Below are 19,475 nucleotides of genomic sequence, written 5' to 3' on the forward strand. Positions count from 1 at the left end.
AGGACAGAGGTGGGCTAACTACAGCCTGTGGGCCACATCTGGCCTGTGGTACCATACTGCCCAGCCCTTGAGCTCCTGGCTTGGAAGGCTAGCCCTTCCCCCACTATGCCCCCTCCCCTGCAGGTATGCCACAGCACAGGCAGCACTCTGGGCAGCAGGGCTGCACACTCCTGCAGAGCAGAGTGGCAGTGTGTCTGGTTCTGGCTGGGTGGTGCAGCTGCCAGACATGCTGCGCTGCATGGCATGGTAAGGGGGCCAGGCCATTGGCTAAGGGGCAGGAGGTCCTGGGGGGTCAGTCAGGGGACAGGGAGTGGTTGGAGGTTCTGGGGGGCACTCAGGAGAGTGGATTGGGGTCAGGGGATGAAGAACAAGGGGGTGGATAGGTGTGGGGTCCTGTCAAGGGATGGGGATGTGGTAGGGGTTAGAGCTGTCAGGGGACAAGGAGTGGGGGGATTGGATGGGGGGCATGGTCCAGGCTGTTTGGAGAGGCACAGCCTTCCCTATCTGACCTTCCATACAAGTTTGCAACCCCAATGAGACCCTCAGGCCCAAAAAAAAAAGCTTGTCCACCCCTGGGCTAGGATACCTATAGGTTCCTGAAGCCATCATGCTGGTTTCCATTTCTTCCAGAGCATTAGGATGACCAGACAGCAAATGTGAAAAGTTGGGAATAGGTGTGGGGGGGAAGGTAATAGGAGCCTATATAAAGAAAAAAGACCCAAAATTGGGACTGTCCCTATAAAATCAGGACATCTGGTCATCCTACAGAGCATCCAACTTCCAAGCCTAGGGCAGAGTGGAAGTTGTGATTAGAAAAATCCATGCACTGGACCATCCAAGTGTCATTTGTTGCAGCAAAAAAGTTTCAAAAAGCTGAAGTCACAGGAGGCCGCAAGATACTCATTTCCATGAAACTCTAAGTCCTGAACATTTGAAATATGCTGATCAAAATTCAGCCTCCCCACACATGTGGGAAACCCTCAATTGTCTAGAAAAAGGGGGAAATTGCTCAGGGCAGGCACTGGAAATGTCACTAGAGTGGTAATGGAAAGATTGAGCCATTTGCCTACTAAAAAGACATTTTAAATAGCTTTAAGAGGAGAGGCTTCTGCAGCAGCACAAAGAGCTGACAGCTGATGGAAGCCAGGTGGGTGTATATTTTAAGAAACTTTTTAGAGTCAAAGTCAGTCTCATTGTTATGCCTCACTGCAGCAGTCACCTGCAACAGCACTACTAGACTTAACCCAAGGAGGTGGGCAGATCACCCAGTCAGTGTGCTGCCAATTGCAGCAGCTTTGGCACAGTGGAGAACGCCCCTGCCTAGAAGGGGGGGAAGGCTAGGAGGGCAGGCAGGGCTATCTCATTTATACCCAAGTGCCTAGGAGGACTGCACCACATCATTGTGCTTACTGTCGACTCCTAGTGAAGTGACCAACCGCTGGCTGTAAACAGGCCAGCAAGGTCCAGGGAGTACAGGCACTGGAAGCAGCAGAAGCCAAGGCATGTCTAATGTACTTTGCAATCACCATGTGTCATGAGAACTTCCACAAGTTTAGGGGGATGATCAAATCCAATGCTTTACCACACCCATGCTAGTTACTTGTATCTGGAAATACTTTCTACATTCAACTGCTGGCTGAATGGTGTTTAACTACACCCTCCATCCCAATATAATGTGGCCCAACACAACATGAATTTGGATATAACACAGTAAAGCAGCAGGGAGCCCCGGGCCCTTTAAAGCACCACCCAAGCCTGGCTGCCAGAGCTCTGGCAGTGATTTAAAGGGCTCCAGGCTCCCTGCAGTGGCTGGAGCACCAGGCCCTTTGAGTCACTGCCAGGGAAGCCAGTCCAGTCCTGCATGGTGAACTGGCTCTTGCCAGTACACTGTACTGGCCTGTACCTGATATAACATGGTCTCACCTATAAGGCAGTGAGATTTTTTGGATCCTGAGGACTGTGTTATGTTGGGGTAGAGGTGTAGTTACAGTAAAACCCTCAGTTATGAACACCAGGGTTATGCACTGACTGGTCAACCACACCCATCATCTGGAGCCAAAACTACAAAATCAGGCAGCAGAGACAAAAAAGCAGATGTAGTGCTGTTAAATGTAAGCTACTAAAATAAAAGGGAAAGCAGCATTTCCCTTCTGTATAGAAAGGTTTCAAAACTGTATTGTCATGTTCAGTTGTAAGCTTTTGAAAGAACCACCCTAAATGTTTTGTTCAGAGTTAGACAACCTCTGTTACCAAAGGTGTTTGGTAACAGAGGGTCTATTGTACTTAGTCATGATAACATCTCCAGCATTGAGCGCAGGTTCCCAGTGTGCTATTCCCAGCCTCAGAACTTAAAGCCCCAGTAGGACAGGACGAGAAGAAATAGCTCCACTTTATAGACAGGACAGAGAATGAGGAAGCTTGTGCTGTTACACAGGAGTCCATGGCAGCTGAAGCTAGACCTTCCCAGTTCCAAGCCAGCATCTCCAGCCACAAGATTCCCCTTTCTCAGAGAGAGCAACTGCTACCTTCCCGGAGTAGATTTAGGACTGGCAGACGCCAAGAAGCTAGCCCTATTACTCCAATATAGAGCTGGGTGAAATCTCCCCCTCCATTATTTCTCAAGCAAAAGAACCAAAGACATATTCTGAAACACATCCGTGCTCGAGAGTTATGCCTTGGCTACACTGGTGCTTTACAGCACTGCAACTTTCTCGCTCAGGGGTGTGAAAAAACACAGCGCTGTAAGCTAATCCCCACGGGGAGGTGGAGTACCTGCAGTGCTGGGAGAGCTCTTTCCCAGCGCTGGCACCACGACCACACTCGCACTTCAAAGCTCTGCCATGGCAGCGCTTTGGAGTTTCGAGTGTAGCCAAGCCCTTAAGTGTTTGCTTTGGCCAGTTGTTAGAAGCCTAGAAGTTTGGTAATGTTTTGTGTGGACATTGATTTTTGCCTGAAGCCTGTTTCAAGATTCCCTTTAGTCTGATCCAAAAGAAAAAAGTGTTTAATGGAAAGTTTAAGAGTGTGGTTTACCTGAAATTAAGGATTTGTTTTCATTATGCCAACAAGCCACACACACACCCCTACCTTTATTTTTTCCCTACTACGGAACACAAACCCTTTTGAGATTCAACTACAACTGATTTCCTTGTATAGGAAATCCATTGGCACTTTGTCACAAGACCTCCATCTGCTTTGTCACAAGACCTCCATCTGCTTAGGAAGTCAGCTTGGATAAAGAGTTTTCCATGGCTTGGGTCCTTCCAGGCATCCCCAAAATAAGGACAGAGTCTAAAAAAAATTAACACTCACAGCTGCAGATTAGGTGGTGTGAAAGGCAGCAAAACTTGTGGGAGCATGGAATAAAGAGATGGATTAAAGATTAGCAATGTCTTGAAGTGACCAGAATGCAGGCTAAGCTGTTTGTGAGGACAGGTAGCAGGGCTTAGGGCCAATGGAACCTGGTGCTGCTCTTCACAATATCCTAGAAGAGGAGCTCAGCACAGAGGCTGTGACAAGTAAGAACTTCAGGAGGAAAGCAACATGGTGCTTAGGTCAGTCAAGCCTAACCGCCACTGATAGGCAGCTCAGCAATTGCACCAGTGCATTGGGAGCACACTGACTATGCTGTTGTACATACAGTAATCATACACCCATTACAAGAGCACTGCATTGGCATATCTAGCCTCAGCTCCCAACATGACTGCCACACAGCCAGCCAGCATCCCATTAGAGCACCTATGGGCCACAGATCTGCTCTCCCTTGCCACCCCCCTCTTGGAAAGTGGAACTGAACAATGAAGGTACTTTCCCCTATAGACCAACTTCTCAGGAGGCCCAGGGAGATCTCCTGAGCCACTCCTTCCCTCCTCCATCTCCAGTCTGGATTTCCAGCACTCAGCAGGAGCTAGTATTTATTCTCATTCAACTCCAGAGGAGTTTAGAAAGCAAGATGCATGACAAGAAGCTACTCCAGGTCCCCTCCCCAACTCCATTAAGGGAACTGCCTAAAGCCTGAGAGATGCAGATCCTCCCTGATGCCTGAGTTTGTTTACATGCGGCCAGATTCAGAAGTATTCACTACATTCCAACTCATGTTAAGTTAGGGGGTCACTGCTGAGATTTTTGTCCTTTCAAGAAACGCTCTAGAAGGCCAAGGCATGTTCCATTCTACAGAGTTGCCAACTAGATCCTTCCTAATCCAGAATCTTGACAACTGACATTGCAGCAGTGGATAAAGCAGACAGAACAGAACTGGATATTCAGGTAACATGCAGAGCCTGTACTTTGGAGTCCAAATGTGACTTGAGAAAGCCCTTGAAGGCTTGATCTCAGCTAGTCTTCTGAAAGTAGGCTACCAGACTCAGATCTTCAGATGATGGTATGGTTAGCAGTTTGCTTTCTCCCCCCCCCCCCCCCCAACCCCCCACCAGTGGTGTGCTCAGGAAGGTATGGGACACCTTCTGTTAAAACCTCCTGTTATCCTGGCAAGGAACACTTGCTCTGTTTGGAGAGCCCTGCCAGGAGACAGCTTGTTAAATGGAAGAGCAGGTAAACTGAACACTGGTTTTAACCAGGGGTGGCTCTAGGTATTTTGACACCCTCAAGCACTGCAGGCAGGCTGCCCTCAGCAGCTTGCCTGCGGGAGGTCCCTGTTCCCACAGATTTGGCAGCACGCCTGCAGAAGGTCCGTCAAAGCCATGGGACCAGCAGATCCTCCACAGGCAACCTGCCTGCTGCCCTCACAGCAACCAACAGAGCACCCCCCACAGCTTGCTGCCCCAAGCATGTGCTTGGCATGCTGGTGCCTGGAGCCACCCCTGTTTTAACCCTCTTGCATTAGAGACAAAGTTCACTTCTAGGAATGGTTGGCAAGAATTGCTCGTTTAGCTAACATGCAGATGCAGCACCCAGTAGTTGGACATCAGTCCACTATAGCATTGTCTAGGCTAGGATTTAAGGTGTGAAAATAGAATATCAGGGTTGGAAGGGACCTCAGGAGGTCATCTAGTCCAACCCCCTGCTCAAAGCAGGACCAATCCCCAACTAAATCGTCCCAGCCACAGCTTTGTCAAGCCTGACCTTAAAAACCTCTAAGGAAGGAGATTCCACCACCTCCCTAGGTAGCCTATTCCAGTGATCTTAGTACAGGAGTAGGCAACCAATGGAATGCATGCCAAAGGCAGTGCCCAAACTGATTTTCAGTGGCACTCACACTGCCCAGGTCCTGGCCACCAGTCTGGGGGGGCTCTGCATTAATATTAAATGAAGCTTCTGAAACACTTTAAAAACCTTATTTACTTTACATAAAATAGTTTAGCTATATATTATAGACTTATAGCAAGACCTTCTAAAAAGGTTAGAATGTATTACTGGCACGTGAAATCTTAAATTAGAGTGAATAAATGAAGACTCAGCACACCACTTCTGCAAGGTTGCCAACCCCTGTTTTAGCACATTGTAACTGACATGTCTTCACCACTGTATTGAAGATGTAGGCTTTAACTTGACCATCTTACTGTATGCCTTGTCTACATTTCCCCATTGAGCTTGGGTAGTTTCACAAGTATGGATGATGGTCACAAACACTCAGTCTAGTAGTCTAGGGCTGAGACACCATTCAATCCTAGTCTGGATAAGGCCTGATGAATAGTTAATGGTAGTAATTCCCTGACACAGGTACCACATCAGTAATCATACCATGCCCAGGGCCAGCTCCAGGGCTTTTGCTGCCCCAAGCAGCAAAAAGAAAAAAAAACTGCAATTGTGATCTGCAGCTCTACCACCACCATTTCAGTCTTCGACAGCAATTTGGCAGCTAGTCCTTCGCTCCAAGAGGGAGTGAGGGACCCACCGCCAAAGACCCAGACATGCTGCCCCAAGCAGCTGCTTGCTTGGCTGATGCCAAGCCTAATCATGCCTTTGGAGATTCTTGACCAGTGGTCTCAACTCCCTGCATTTGTAGTGAGAGGGGAAACAGCCTGTCTTGTTTCAACCATATAAGCCAAGACTTGGTCACCAGTCAAAAGCATCAGTCTGTATTCGTGTATGTTTGTAGAAGCATGCCCATCACAAGGTCAGGCACCTCCAGAAGTGACATGGGCTCTTCCCATGTAAACCCCACCCCTAGTTCTTCTCCCTACCCACCCTAAAAAAGCCACAACTAAGGGTCACCAGTATATTGGTAGCTTTGCTCTTGGACAGTCACTGCCAGCTGGCCACACAATTGGGGATTGACAGGTTACCGTTTCCTCTGCGTACCAACCCTCTGAAGCTCCAGTGGGGGTGCAGAAGAGATTCCACCCACTCTGAAGTGTTCAGGTTAGATGTTACAACTAAGCAGACAATGCCATTAAAGGAACAAAACCAGGACCTACTGAAGTGTCTCTCACCCCTAAAGTTCTCCACCACCATGAGTGTTCCCACCAAAAACACTTACAAAATGACATTGACTGGGGGGAGGGAGACGGAACTGTTGACTAGCTCTAGTTACAGCCTGTCTCTCTGTTGATTAAAGGGTACCTGAATGGGCCAGGCTGACCTGTACTGTCTGAAAGGGACTAGGCTGCAATTCCTGTTGTGTTTGGTGCAGAAGGCAGCAAGCCAAATGCAGACTTTGAAGTGCAGCACCACTCCCAGAAAAGAGATCATGGGGTTACAAGCTTTTGTCTCAGCTGTACTAACAGCAACACAAGTAGGGAGATTTCCTAGCAGCTGCTGCTGGTGGTCCCTCCTGCCCCCCTGTCCAGATGCCTTCTGACTGTTTCACATGCCACCCCTGTGGAGTGCAGGTCAAATTATGACCAGTTCAAACACCTGCAAACCCATTGTTTTAACAGACAGAGTCAGGGCTCAGTTTGATCCTGCAGTCAGAACTTCATCAGTGGAGAAAGTTAGAACTCCCTCATTAAAGCAATCAGAAAGAACTCAATCAGCTCATTTAGAAACAATGTTTATGGGTTGGTTTGGGGTTTTTTTAATATATAAAGGTAGCTGCTTTTCTGTGCATTGTGGCATTTTAAGGGCAGCACTAACTCAGCAAAAGCTGCAGCAGGCAAGGGGTTAACCAGCCAGCCCCTCATTAAGCCATTCAAATGAATCTCTGCCTTGTTTTGGACGGCTGCCCTTCTGCAGCTCAATCAAGTTAAATAAGCAATTGGAGCAGGTGAAGGACACGAGCTCCTTGAATCATTAGAAAGGAAAACAAGCGCTGAAGTGCTTTTCCCAGGCATGTTTAAGATTTCCTTTGCCCTCCTAAGGCTGCAGCACAGCAGCTGGATGCAGTGGAATGTAGCCCTCAGTCCTCTTTAGGGAGGGGATGGTTATTGAGCAGCTAAACTACAGTGCAGTCAAGAACTACGCTGCTCTGACCAGAGTGCTTAGTTATGCTTCTGTGCCATAATGGGGCCCAGTCTGCTTTGCACAGGCCACTAGCCACCAAACAGGGAACTCAAGCCCTCCTCTGGGCAGGCTGCAAGTCCCTGGAGGAGGAAGCCAAGAGGGCATATTAGACCCATGCTGATCATAGAAGATCAGGGTTGGAAGGGACTTCAGGAGGTATCTAGTCCAACCCCCTGCTCAAAGCAGGGCCAACACCAGCTAAATCATCCTAGCGAGGGCTTTGTCAAGACTGATCTTAAAAACCTCTAAGGAAGGAGATTCCACCACCTCCCTAGGTAACCCATTCCAGTGCTTCACCACCCTCCTAGGGAAACAGTGTTTCCTAATATCCAACCTAAACCTCCCCCACTGCAACTTGAGACCATTGCTCCCGATGTAGTTCCAGATTCTAATCAGGGAGCAGTTCACATAGCTTCACACAACACCCCTGGCCAAGCCTGTTCTCAGGCTGAGCCTTTCACACTGAGCACCAGCCAGGCAAAGATTTCCAACCTGAGAGAGGCGGAAAAAAAAAAAAAAAAAAACGTTTCCTAGCAATTCTTAGGCTAGGAGACAGGGCTCAATCAGTCTTGGTAACTAATATTCCCTCCTGCATAGTCTCATTTAAAGGTGAAACTCATACATCTGCCATTAAGAAGGTAGATCAGATGCCACTGAAACAAACAGGCTAATAAATAACCTGCCAGGAATCTTATAGCCAGTGAACAGCCTCTTCCCCAAGCCCTCAGCAACCAAAGGAAGAGACTAAAGGCCACTCCTTACCTGCTCAGCTGCCCTCACAAGGAATGGAAGGATAACCTTTCTGCAGCCCAGGGGCCTGCTTTTATGCAGTAAGTCTAAGAGGGCCCCACCTCTCTCTTAAAGTGCCAGTGTCCCCCATTTCATTTGGCTACCACCACCGTCTCCATTGCCTTCCTTCCCCGTTGTGTCTACTTCGAAGGCAGCGACTCTGCTGAACGTACTGGAGCAGCAGTGTGGCCTAATGATAGAGCCAGCATTCAGGAAGCTTGGTTTCCATTCCGGGCCCGGCTGTGCGACCTTGGGTGAGTCGCTCGGTGCCTCTGTTTCCCCTCCCACTCTTTGTGTATATAGACTGTGAGCGCCTCAGGGCAGGGACTGTGTTTTACTGTGCGTGTGTGCAGCACCTAGCGCAGTAGGACCTCTGAGTGTAACTGCTGTACAAATAATAGCCTTGAACCCACATTTTCATCGGGCCAGGCTGGGGAGACTGGTCTGGATGCTAGACAGTCATTCCGGTGGGTAAATAAACTCCAGCTGGGAAATGAGTGGCAGAGGATACAAAGTGAGACCGTCACCTCCATCACTTGTTGTTCCTGCTGGGGAGAGATCTGACGCAGGGCTTGCCAATTAGGACTGTCCCAGCCCGAAAGCAGCAATGTCAGCCAAACAGCGGGAGACAGCTCCTTCCTAGGGCATGCAGCTAACTGGAGCAGTTCTGCTTCCCCTGCCCCCCCTCCCCCCGCCCCATGAAAGGCAGAGAGAGAGGATCGCTCTCTCTTATTATGCATTCCCCTGAGGGCACAGGAGGCTTTTCAGCAGATTGGAGGTGAGACCAATGTTAGAACTCAGGAAGGGAAGAACATGGGCTTTAAGAAGACAAAGTGGATGTCAGGGCCCCAGACATAAAAGCAAGAAAAGATGGAGGTGGGGGTGGGGAATATTTGTATAGATTAGAAAAAAGAAACAAGCACTTAATTCAATGAACCAGAAAGTCAATACACCTCTAGATACACATGCAGGCTAGAAAAATCACATCCTATTTAACTGTAATGTGCTACCCTCGACTGAAAATTTCCCACCACCACCATTGCTCAGAACTGGGGTGGCTCAGCTGCACATTAGCAGAAACCCTGTGCAGTCTCCTTCACAGTTAGCCCCGGCTAGAGGGTGCCTACTATAGCAGAAACAAAGGTCCACGTGATGAAATCCTCATCTAATAGCAAAGGGCCCAGTCTCTGGGCCAACCAAAGATGAACGAAGGCTCTCTGAGAAGGAAGGAGCAGCGCAAAGTCCAGCAGGCCCGTGAGATAATAAGCTGCTTTGACAATGGACTCGCAGATGCCCTCAACTTCGCGTGGGGATATTGACGTTGCCAGTTAGTAAAAATCCAGCAGCATCATTTCTATCTTCGCTGACTTGAGCATAGTGAGGTGGCTCTGCTCCAGGACCTTATCTCTGCCAGCTGGTAGCAGAGAGGAATTCATGGGAGTCATCGCTGCTTATGGGAATTACTAGTAATGAAATTCGATGGAGGATAGTCTCTCAAAGAAGTTGGTGGAAACCCCATTACTCAAGATGGACAAGGCACTGAAGAAGACAGTGTATGAAATAACCCTTTGCTGGCTCAAGGGAGACATAAGGGGAATGAACAGATCATTTTATCCATAACTGCAGCTATAGTTCAAAACTCAACTAGCGGGGCTACTGGTGAGCGACAATTGCTTCTGCCCTCTAGTGGTGGAGCGTGGTGTTCCTACCGCACCGGGACGCTCTGTACCTCGGGGGAACACCCTACACCCCTGTGTTCATCTTTATAAAATGACTGAGTGGTACCCACTGCAAAGTTTGTCAGGTCAGGTGTCTTCAGAAGGCTCATGATGCACTGAGTATGGTTGTTATAGCGATATTATAGTAATTGTTACAGTAATATTATAGTAAGGTTATAGGTTATAATTTCATGTATATAGTTATGAGGCTGAAAACGTGTCCTCATGGCTTAAAACAAGCCCAGGCAAAAACTCTCCAAGAGCAGAGAGGCAGTTCACACCTCATCAGGGCCTGGATGGGACAAACCCAGCCCAGCCTCACAGGAACAAAGGACGTTGGCCTAGCCAACAGCAAAAGGATCTGTTAGACCAGTGGTTCTCAAACTTTTGTACTGGTGACCCCTTTCACATAGCAAGCCTCTGATTGAGACCTCCCCCCCTTATAAATTAAAAACACTATTTTATATATTTAATGCCATTATAAATGCTGGAGGCAAAGAAGGGTTTGGGGTGGAGGCTGACGTCTACATGATAGCAACTATACCAGCATAGCTATGGCAGCATAGTATGCTGGCAGAACCTCGGAACTCTGCCTTCTCAAACAATCGTAGCTACGTCAGTGGACGCAATCTTCCATCGACACAGCTGTGCATCCACCAGGAATTAGGTCAGCATAGCTCGGGGGGTGGGTTTTTTTCCACACCCCAACATACTGTAGCTGTGTTAACCTAATTTTTAAGTGGCCAAAGGCCAAAATTAAAAGCCTTGAACCTCTACCGTGCTGCACATTAACTAGTCAATTATGCTGGTGCAAAGTGGGTGTAAAAGGCTGCTCTTCTGATGTGGGAGTGCTCTGCACCCCCTTTGCCCCAGTGTGAATGGTTGGAGTAAATTCACTGGTGTAAACACAGAAGGTGCAGGGTGAGGGTGAATCTAAGCCCTGAACTTCACCTCCAGTGATGCTGCGAAGAAAACTGCTTGACTGTGATGCTCAGTGAATCTGCAGCCAGACAGGCTAGAAAACTAGCACTGAGCAGTGTGAACGGCCCCAGCTCGACTCAAGGATGCATTAATCGTGAAGCCTAGCGTGAATCAGTTAAACATCAACCCTGCTATCTAGTTCACGGCAGTCGCTTTTAGCTTGGGATCACGAGAGCCGTGTCACCACGCTTATCCCTTTCATTCTGAGCCCTAGCCCCCACCTCTTCTGATCTCTGAGGAACACAGGGAGAGATTTCAATCCTTCTCTCACACACGACAGTGCAAAATGTTTATCTTTATATCTTTTTATTCATGTATTTGTATGTATGCAACTGCTAAGAAGGGCAGCTATCCAAACGATCTAGTGATTGCTGGCACAACATAAACATGCAGCTCAAAAACCCTAATAAGGATCATTATTTGTGATACAGCAGCATCAGAAACTCCAGCTGAGAACGGGGCTCCATTGTGCTCGGGGCTGCACGTGTGTACATAGCAAAAGACAGTCCCTACCCTGAAGAGTTTGCAATCTGTTTAGACACAGAGACAGGGGAAAGAGAAACAAATGGATGTGAAGTGATTGGCTAGTTACACAGAGCAGGGGGTAGCAGTGCCTGGGTTAGAACTCAAGTTCGCTGGAGTCCCTATCATAGGATCATAGCAGCGTAAGGCCTGGTCCACATTTCAGAGTTAGGTCAACATAACGCAGCTTACGTCAACCAAACGCTATAAGTGCCCACACTACAACGTTGCTCCCGCCGATGTAAGTCGCCCACTCCACTGACCTAACAACTCCACCTCCACCTCCACCAACAGAGGGAGCCTAATGCGGACATGAAAAAACCACAGGCATTACTGCGGTGGCTGTCCATCAACCTAACTGAGGTCAACTTAGTTTTGCAGTATAGGCTTCCCTTGGACTGGAAGATTGCTCAATAGTTCATCTGCTCCAGCCCCCTGCACTCAGGCCAGGCCTACGTAATAGCTAGACTGTCCAATGCCCCATCCACTGCAGAAAGGAGCAGCACTTTGCCAAGCACTCAAAGCCATTAGAGGAAGTCATGAAATGCAAGTGCTTCCTTCCACGAATGCTCCCCACGCTGGCACAAGCTAAGGCCTGGTGCGCAGATGGAGGAACGTGGATTCACCCGAGCTCATAAGCAAGTCTGTAACCTTATTTAAAAGTCACTTTTGCTCATAATTGGAGGCACTTACCCCCTCAGATACATCATTCGCCTCGCATCAGTTTTATTACTAGTAATAACTCTTGTCAATTCCTCAACAGATGGAAATTTTATTTGCCTAATCATTGCCGTTTGACTTACTGTGGAGCTGCATACGGCGGCTCAGGGCAGAAATGTTCCAGCAGAGGTGATGGCTGTGGGAGAGCCGGGAACGTGGCATTTATTGCCAAGGCCACCTGAAGATTTGTGGATTTGGGAGGCGGCTCCATAAAGTTGCTTCTTTCGCATTCCCTCCCCCAGCAACAGCAACCATTCAAATTATTATGTGCAGCTGGCTGAAGAGCTGCTGCTCAGGGGTTTATTCCATAATCCCTACGGCAAGCCTCGGAGACAGCTCTGCTCTCTGTTTAATGGCACTGCAGTGCTTGGTTGGGTTAACACAGGGTGCACGTTTCCTGCAGTTTGCCCAGGGGATATTCCACAGGCCCTATTGAAATGTCATGTTGTGGTGTCTTAGGTTCCTCTCAGGTGTATCTCTCCCCAGACAATGCCGGGGGGCTCTGCCATTAGCAATGGTCTTAGAAGAGCTCTCACCACCGCGCCACGCTAGAGGTAAGATGGCATCTTGAGCAGAGCTGGGCAAATCACAATTTTTTTTCAAACCCATGAATCAAAGTGTTTTGACCTTTGGGGAATTTCTGGGTGGTTGTGGTTTTGTTTTGATGGGAACAGCTGAGGGAAATGGACACACGGCATGTTTTCATGTCACTGAAGCTGCATTTTTCACTAAAATAAAAACTTGGGCTGAAAAATGTTGCCCAGCTCTGATCTTGAGGTCTATTGACCAGCCAAAGATATAGGCTATATGGGGGCATTATTCTGCCTTCCAAGAAGGGGATCGGGCACTGCCTGCCTGACCGCTCTCCAAACCCCACCAGCTAAGCCTGGAGAAATGAGGCACTTATACAGCAAGCTAGTTAGACACTTGTCCAAGTAGGGGAGTGGTCCCATAGCCTCCACAAGGAGGACTTTACGCTGCCTCAGGCATTTAGATTACTGGGTCTAACTCCTCTAGGGAAGCTTTGGGAATCTCAACCTAAATCCCCAGCAGTACAATCACGCCTCATTTCCAGCATCTGGCATGTGGGGAAGTTCCTAAGAGTTTCCAGAGTCACCAGCCGAGCTAGGTAAGGAGGTCCCCTTCCATGGTGGCAGCTCTCTTCTAGGGACCTTCCCTCCCCGTCTCCCCAACTCCCCTCTGTGCACAGTGAGATGTTCAGTTATTGCTGCGCACAGACGTTGACAGCAGCACCGCTGACTCTTGGCACAGATCCCTTATTGCCATGACCTCACGTAGCTGCTACATTTTCAGTAAAGTGGGGCCTACTTCCATGAATATCCCATGGGATTTTAGGGGCCAGGCCATGCACTGGATTTTTTTCCTGACTCCGTGACGTAGTTTTCATTTGTCTTTGTTGAATTTCATCTTGTTGATTTTGGACTAATTCTCCAAATTGTTGAGGTCAGCTGAATTCTAATCCAGCCCTCCAACGTGCTAGGAGCCCTGCCCAGCTTGATGCCTTCTGCAAATTTTACAAACGTACTCCATTATCCAAGTCATTAAGGAAATATTGAACAGGCCTGAACCCAGGACTGACCCCACTAGTTACACCCTTCCAGTCTGAGAGCAAACCATTGATAACTGCTTCCTGAATATGGTCTTTCAACCAGTTGTGCACCCACCTTGCAGGATAGGATAGGAGCTGTGAGGCCAAAGCTCAGAGACCCTGGCCAAATGGGAATGCAGACAATGGCTGAATCTGGATGGCATTTCACCTCCTCCTCCTTTGGCGCACCTGACCCCATTCATAGGACTGGACTTGAAGTCAATGACTTTGCTTGAAATGAAGGATTTCCCCATGATTAGGGCCCTAGTGTGGGACAGAAAACCCAGGTTCAAGTCCTTCAGCTACCACAGACTTGTGTGACCTTTGGCAAGTCACTCAGTCTGGCTGGGCCTGAGTTCACCACCTCTACAATAGAAATAATTGTTCCTTCCTCCTTCATGGGGGCATTGTGAGTAAAGATTGTGAGATGCTCATCTCCTACATTAATGGGGGCTGTATAAGTACCTTCAATAGATTTCCGCAGCTCTGGCAGAACGACCCTCCACAATGAGACTCCATCATCCTGATTTTGGCTGCCCACTGGCAATTAACGAGGCTGCCTTTCGTTACCATGGCTACTGATCATGTTTCCTGGCTAATGACCTAACTTAACATGGGATCTTTGAATCAGGGACCTACTCTGAGTGATGCAAATGGCATTGAGAGAATAATTATAGTAACATCTCTGCTTTTCTATTTATTTTAAAATGAGGCCACAACCACCCTAGAGGCACAAACAGTCCCTATTTTTCTGCCACTCCTTCCCCTCCCACAATCCTCCTTTTCCTCATCCTAACTAGGTATTTATATAGCCCCCATAACTACAGTATCTAAGGCCAAGATTCTTATTTAGGCACTGAAGGCCTATTGAAATCAATGAGTGTTAGGTGCCTAAATACCTTTGAGGATACGGACCTAACAGCCTTGTTCACACTAGCCCTGTGAAATGGGGAAGTACCTTGATCCACATGCTATAAATGATATCGCTGAAGCGCTGGGAGACTGAGTAACATACCCACGATCACCGAGGAAGCCTACAGAAGACGCAGGAAGTGAACGTGGATCTTCCAAATCTCAGCCCAGTGCATTCACCACAAGGCCAACCTTCCTCCATTCACACCTCCTTGGAGCTTCCCACTAAATACTGAATTTAAAAGCAGCCCTGAATTCAATGGCAATCACCATACCACAGTAGACATCCCAGACCCTGAAGTTAGAGGGTAGCTAGGTTGGGTTCAAGGCCCATTACAATGAAAAAGGGGACCAGCTCTTCAAGGTTTTGGTGTGGGCCCATTTCTGGTCAATAAACCAGATCCTCAACTGGTGTAAAATTAGCACAGCTCCATTGCCTTCAACAGAGCAATGACGATTTGCACCAAGCGAAGGATCAGGTCCATATATTGCAAAACTCAACACATTTACATACATTCTACAGTTGCCCACCTGTTAAGCAGGAAAATCTGTGAAATTAATATTGCATCTTCTTCAACCTATTCAAAGAGCAAATGAAATGGTGGCACATCATCTCTGGGTGAAATTGTTTAATGTTTCAATTACATTTTTTGTGATATTTCCCCTGTTTATTGACCATTTATTAGAGGCGGGAGAAAGTTTCAAATCTCCATGAAATTTCAAAAAATGGTAAACAACCTCTCCTGCTATCCCCCCTTCCCACCAAAAACAAAACATAAAAGCAGCCATACTTGGTCAGACCAAAGGTCCATCTAGCCCAGTATCCTGTCTTCTGACAGTGGCCAAGACCAGGTTCCCCAGAGGGAATGAACAGAACAGGGAATCATCAAGTGATCCATCCCCGGTCTCCCGTTCCCAGCTTCTGGCAAACAAAACAACATCACACCACCCACGTGGTGGCGGAGGGGATTGTGAGAGATTTTGACATTTTATGCAATTTTTTTCCCCAACTTGCTCTACATCAAGGGTGGCCAGCCTGAGCCTGAGAAGGAGCCAGAATTTACCAATGTACATTGCCAAAGAGCCACAGTATCCTGTATCTTTTGCTTGGGAATCACCTAGTGAAGGCAGGGACTGTGCAGACTGCAGATACCCTGGTCCAGAGGGAGAGAGCGACACACGTCTCCACACCCTAGAGAGGTGACGGCTGAGGAGCCTGGAGCCAAGAATGGGTGCCCTTGCTGGACACAGAGAGGGGATATGGGGCAGTCGCAGTGAAATGTGACCCAGGGCTCGGTTCACCCACAAGCAGCAGCAAAGCACCTCGCAAATGGGGAAGGCCACATCTGCTGGTTTTCCCAGTATAGATCAAGAGGATGGCGGTGCCCTTCCGTTCTATGGACCAGTTCGATTCTCAGTAGCCATGCTGCCTGAAGGCGAGCAATTGCCCCACCAAGCGTATTATTACCCCATTGCCTCCTGTACACGAGTAAGTCTGGGGCTACCTGTGCCACTTACAGGCCTCAGCACCACAGACTCTTCAATGTATTTATTCTCATAACACCCCTGTGTGACAGAGAAGTGCGATATCCCCTCTGTATAGATCACAGACTGAGACGGAGAAAGGCTAGGCCAGGGCTGAGTAGGGTATTGTACCCAGGTCTCTGCATTGGAGGCTGGGGGGAGGGATCGCTCAGTGGTTTGAGCAGTGGCCTGCAAAACCCAGGGTTGTGAGTTCAATCCTTGAGGGGGCCACTTAGAGATCTGGGACAAAATCAGTATTTAGTCCTGCTAGTGAAGGTGGGGGGCTGGACTCCATGGCCTTTCAGGGTCCCTTCCAGTTCTACAAGATAGGTATATCTCTAGTATTAAAATTACCAAAACCCCTGGGCCTTCCTTCCTCTTCCATCCCCCTTCAGCCTTCTCAAGCATGCAGCAGTGGCTGCTCCAAACAGCTTTCCTGGAGGCATTCTGCTTCCTAACATTGGCTGCAGGGCAAACACCTCCAGCTCTGTCTGGTCCAGCACCCCTCAGTCCCCCCTCTCCGGCTCACTCCATGTGTCAGTAACTTCTGCGGCACCAAGGTTAGAGTGGGAGCAGTTTGCGCTGGTATAACTGACTGTGCAAGGTGCCAGGTGGTGAAGAGTCAGGCCTAGGTATTTAGAAATGCAGAAGTCAAACAGTTCTGTATAAAACTCTCCACGCCGTGCACAACAGATTGCAGACTTTTCCCCAAAGTTTGCTTCCTCCAAAAAGAACTAAATAGCAAAGTGCAGTGAGCCAGGTTTGGAAATGTTGTGACTCCAGAGTGACTCCACTGCAACTGAGGGCAAAACATGGTCAAGTACAAAACCATTGTCTAAAGCTTCTGTAAGCCTGCGTAGCTTCGCTGAAGTCAATTTATGAATGCTGATATACACCAGCTGAAGATCCGCCTCACTGCATATATAACAAAACAGGTTAAGGGCACACTACTTATCAGCTGCTTCAATAACATGCGCTGTATTCAAAAAACACTCATCAAAAATTGATTAAACGGGTTGAAAAAATGGTGACAGCCATAATTTATAATGTTTCCCTGTTGTGAGAAGGATTCTAAAGGGACCAATTTGGATCTCACCTCAGGATAAATCTGGAAGAGCTCTGTTGGCACCATTGTCTTATTCCAACAACACACTGGGGTAGCGGAAATCAGAATCTAGCCAAGTGATTACTGTTTGGCACTATGAACCGCAAAGCCTCATGGGATGCTGGGAGCTGTAGTTTCTCTAATGTGGCTTTCTCATAGTTTTCTTCCCATCTGTCACTCTACGTGCAAGACCTCCCTCAGCATGCCCTGAGGATTCGCAGTTCTTGGCCCTCAGAGGGGCTGCAATTACATTGGATACAATTTGACTGGTGCGACGCCATTTCAATTTACTGGGATACCTCTAAGATGTTGCACATTGGACATTTCATCTGCTCTCTGGACTCATGATCCTCTGCTGATGCCATCGGACAAGTAAAAACTGGTTTCTGGAGGTCAGTAGGTGGCAATAGTTCTGGGGCTACCTGCTTTGGAACACGTAGAGCCGGGATGGCCAGACTGCTGCTCTTCAAAAGTTAATATGCAGCTCCCTGTATAGGCACCGACTCCGGGGATGGAGCTACAGGCACCAACTTTCCAATGTGCCGGGGGGCCTCACTGCTCAACCCCAGGCTCTGCCTCAGGCCCTGCCCCCACTCCACCCCTTCCAGGCCCCTCCCCTGAGCCTGCCGTGCCCTCGCTCCTCCCCCCCAGAGCCTCCTGCAGACCATGAAACAGCTGATAGGGAGGTGCAGGGAGGGATGGGGAGGTGCTGATCAGTGGGGCTGCCGGTGGACAGAAGGCGCTGGAAGCGGCGGGGGGGAGCAGATGGGGGGCTTAAGCAGCCTCCTCCATGTCTCTCCTCCAAGGTGTTACACCAGCTAGTTGCTCCCAGGTTTAAGTTACCACCCGGCTCTTCCTAAGCAAGTACCTTTATTCTTAAGGTAAAAGCACAACAGAGAAAACCTATTAAAACAATACAAGAACCTGCACGTGTGCTAACAGGCTGACCAGAGCTCTCACACACCCCAAGTCCAACAAGGGCCCTGGTTGGTGTTTAATCCTTCCGATCCCAGTGAGGGTTTCTCCCAGGGGTCATAAGTTCATCACAGCTTCAGCTCAGAACAAGCACCCAAGTTCTTGTGGGGCTTCAGTGGGCCCAAGACCTTCCACTCCTTCCCTAAGGATGAGGCCCACCTTGGAGCAGAGGTCTGGTCCATTTGCTGGATCAGAAAGCAGGCTCTGAGCCAGTTTGAATTCAAGCTGTTTAACCCAAATCCCTCTCTTTGTCCTGTTGGGCCCTGAAGAATCCAGTCTGAACCAGTATAAGCAATCGTCTCTCCAGGAGCTGGTAGCTCTCAGGAGGTGTTACAACCTGAGTACATTTTCCTAACCTGTCCCAACTATTCTTAGCTCCTGGAGGGCTGTGGTCCCCCTCTCCCCTGGGATTACATGCAATCCCTCAATAGCACATACACATTTGCATTTTTAATACAAGAAACCCTCAAAACACTTATACCTAACTCAGGAAAGTTTGTCCAGGATATTGCAGGAGATTGTGAATCTCCTTCCTAGCCCCAAGGAGGGGGCATCACTCCATGTGATGCATGCTGGGAATGCACCGCCCGACTGTCACGGGTGTGTGGCTTTCTGCTATTTTCTCCATCAGTGACTCAGGCAGATCTTGTCTCTAAGTCTTTCTCGGCTTGCTGTTGCATTTAATTATTTTTTTTTAAAAGAGCCAAATTAGATTAATCCATCTCTAAATTAATTTGTGGGTTGGTGTGGAAACCGGATCGTCATCTTGGCAGCTCCTAAGGACAAGGGGAAACAAACAAGGGCTCATGGCTTAGTTTGTCTCCTTTGGTGTTGTGTGTGTGTGTGCGCGTGCGTGCGTGTGTGTGTGCATTATGTAATGAAGGCATCTTTCTGCATGTGTGTGTATCATATGTAAGGCTACATTTTAGTCATGGGTATTTTCAGTAAAAGTCATGGACTGGTCACAGGCAGTAAAACAAAATTCACAGCCTGTGAGCGGTTGATGACTTTTACTATAGATCCCTAACTAAAACTTGGGTGGGGAGGCCTCAGGTGCTCTGGTGGGGTGGTCTGGAGTCTCTGTGGGTTCTGGGGGAGGTGACCCAGGACCTGCGCTGGTGCTGGGGGGAGGGGGGGGCGGCGGGGAGGGCTGTCAGGCAGTGGCACACAGCCAAGTACCCCTGCTGGTGCTGTGGGGGGGAGGGTTGGCATGGCTGACAGG

At 48.6% G+C, this 19,475-nt stretch overlaps 1 protein-coding gene across 1 annotated transcript in view; it reads right to left on the minus strand.

Moving 5' to 3' along the window:
* ACTL8 (actin like 8) overlaps nt 1-19,030 on the minus strand; it is a 44,400-nt gene extending 25,370 nt beyond the window's left edge. Inside the window, exon 1 of the mRNA XM_050931347.1 lies at nt 18,735-19,030. The gene's annotated coding sequence lies outside the window, so the exon portion shown is untranslated. The remainder of the gene's footprint in view (nt 1-18,734) is intronic.
* Between the last annotated feature and the right edge of the window lie 445 nt (nt 19,031-19,475).

The sequence above is a fragment of the Gopherus flavomarginatus genome, chromosome 21 (assembly GCF_025201925.1).
Source record: "Gopherus flavomarginatus isolate rGopFla2 chromosome 21, rGopFla2.mat.asm, whole genome shotgun sequence".
NCBI classification, from domain to species: domain Eukaryota; kingdom Metazoa; phylum Chordata; order Testudines; family Testudinidae; genus Gopherus; species Gopherus flavomarginatus.